General features: G+C 41.5%; 1 pseudogene; it reads right to left on the bottom strand.

Annotated features, from left to right (window-relative positions):
• Nucleotides 1–269: 269 nt before the first annotated feature.
• LOC147996399 (TD and POZ domain-containing protein 2-like) lies at nucleotides 270–1,375 on the bottom strand (annotated as a pseudogene).
• Between the last annotated feature and the right edge of the window lie 1,498 nt (nucleotides 1,376–2,873).

The following is a 2,873-nucleotide window of genomic DNA, read 5'->3' as shown; positions in this document are numbered from 1 at the left end:
CCAGGTGAATTCCAGGTCCGAGACATCAGACAAGAATAAAACAACATCAATAGGATAGGTGTCAGGTAGAGTGTCCAAGACCCTAGTGCTGCACTTACCCTACACACCATTTTGAAGTATTACAGCTCTGTGAAATCCATAGCCACCATGCTGCCTTGCCCCAGATTCACTGTAAGTGTTCCAGTCAAACTTAATCTAAACAGAAGTCATTGTTAAAAACACTTGTTATAGCTGTTAGCAGCCAGGTGCAGGCCATAGCTGACGAGCTCCTACAATATTTTTTGGCATTTGAGTGAGGGCTCCAAGGAAAAACAATGTACAGGAGCCAGGGTGTGAAATGCTTCCTCCACCAAGTGGGGATGTGACTCCACCACTGAATTCCACTCCAAGGTCTCAGAGACTTCAAAAGCATGTAGTATAATGAAATCCATGGCCCTAGTCTTCAGGTGCTCTGTGCTGTGGAGGTCAGCCAGGATGAGAGTTGGTACAGCATTCTTCACAGAGAGGTTCCTGCACAGGGAATCCTCACAAATGACCTTGAAGTCCTGCAGGTCATACTTATCAGCAGCTGCCAAAAGGCCAGTGGCCATTGAGTGGCTGTGGAGGTGTGGTGCCTTCCCTGTGTAAATGAATGCCATCATTTCCTTAAAGACTTGCAGGTGAATGTCATGGATCTCAATGCGGTTTGTTAGGCGCTCCAGCATTTCATGTTCAAACATGGTTCTGAAAACTGGAGAGTGAGCTACTAGGACGGCTTGTGAGCTCTGAATTCCTGACCACGTACAACAAGGGTGCAGTCTGTGAAGAGGGAATTTTCCCACGGCTCTCATATATCATTGGCCAACATCTGTGTTGGATCCTTGATTGCAGGTGTCATGTTATGTCCAGGCCTGCTAAAGGAGGGTCCTAGTATGGAAACCTTGAAACACAGGATGAGCTGGTCTTCACGGAGAAGCCATTGCCTATGGGAGAGGAGGAAATCTCGAAGGATGAATTTTCTCCATCCCCATTGTTGGTTTGGAAGAAACCTTAAAACCTTTGGGATCTTTGTAATTTGATGTTTCTCTCCTTGGGCATTTATGATCCAGCATTGGAACTTTGCCAAAACTGGGCTCTTTGGACCACTGTGCAAACCCAGGCATACAGACAGTTAATCTTTGCTTTCTTCATCAACACTGTTTCAGTGTATTCACCAACACCATTGCACTTCTTCATTGGCCTCAAATGAGAACACTGGGCTTGTAATAATTTCCCAAATTCCATCCATACAGAGTGAAAAGTTGCTAATGGTCCACTTGTAGCAGAATTTCTGAACACTGATATTATAGCCACAGATATTCTAGCCACAGATCTTGGCTTCCAGGTCCCCTGACATATCTTCTGGAGGTAGTTGGGAGGTTAAAGTTGATCTGAAAGAAGTAATGGAATGTACTCTTTCCTCTGTAAGATACAATTATAGATAGCCTTTTGATTTTATTTTGAATATCTGCTAAATTGTCCCTTTCATATTCTTGGAAATGTCTATTTCTATGTAGGTTCTGTAGGTTTCCATATTTGTTCTACAAAAGATAAAACAGACCCAATGTAACTGTTAAATATCTCTCTCTCTCTCTCTCTCTCTCTCTCTCTCTCTCTCTCTGTCTGTCTTGCGTGTGAGTGCTCTCTCTCCCTCTCTCTCCCCTTGTTTGTGTCTGTGTGTCTCTGTATTTCTGTGTTTGTGTCTCTCTCAGCCTCTACCACCCCACCAAACCTACCATGGTTCTGTATATACCTTTGCATGTTCATTGAATCTTAGATCAATGGTAACTAGGTTTGACTATTATATCCAACTTTGGAACTGTTAAGAAATGTGTAAACACTATCATTTCAACTATGTTGTACTAATCAGGGGCATTTACTAAACAGGAAGAATAAATTTCTCTATATAAATAGAAAGTGGATGTATGAGAAAAATCTGTAGGCAGAAGTCAAACTAATGTAAAGTTGGCTAATTTTAATACTTACTTATTCCACAAGATTTGAAGTCTCAGGTCCTCTTCAGAATTCAACAGAATCCTGCAGAAGTAAATTCAGATGCCAGTGTAGAAATGAGCTTGCTAGTAAAGTGAGAGCAAGCAGGCAGACTCACAGCATCCTTCTTCTATGTACTTTTATAGGCCTGCAAGAGAAGTGGTGCCCAGTTAACGGTGTGTCTTCTAGACTTAAGATTTGGATTCATGGTATATGTTTTCCAGACTCAAGACTCAGATTAAAGGTGTGTTTTTCTACCCAAAGAGTCTGTAGTTGAACTGGATCTACTGCAACTTATGCCACAAACTGTTAAAAGGCATACCCTCTCGTTTTTTATGTTACTTGAGTCCACAGGAAGTCTAAACAGGAGGACGTTCGGTACTCTTTCACCACTAAAATGATGTTTCATGACTGTGGTGCATTGGGGCGGTGGGAGGCGTGGGGGTGCCTGAGCTAGAAAGGAAAATAAAGGACTTGCTATGAGTTTTGTCCGATAGGCTCCTGTCTATTATTTGGGGAAGGGGATGGTGAAGAACTCTGCAAGGATAAACTGGAATTTGCATTCCAAATATATTTATTTACATTTGGGATGTAAATAAATAAAATAAATAATGAAGAAAAAGAAACCAGTACAGAGAGAAAAGTAAGAAGGGAGGCAGTTTTTCCAGGAGAGTTTTTCAGAGACAGGTTGAAGAGAGAAAAATGGAGACACAGGGAAAGACAGAATGGTTCAGAAAACAAGAAAGGAGCCAGAAAAGTACAATAGTTGGTGAAAGTTAGTATGTGGCAAAGAAAAGCAGCTATGGAAAAACTGAAATAATTCATATTGTATCAGGTACAATTGAGAAGAGTTTTAAACTACC

Source organism: Rattus norvegicus, chromosome 2 (genome assembly GCF_021556685.1).
Source record: "Rattus norvegicus strain SHRSP/BbbUtx chromosome 2, alternate assembly SHRSP_T2T, whole genome shotgun sequence".
Lineage (NCBI taxonomy): Eukaryota > Metazoa > Chordata > Mammalia > Rodentia > Muridae > Rattus > Rattus norvegicus.
This window is presented reverse-complemented; position numbering and strand designations above follow the sequence as displayed.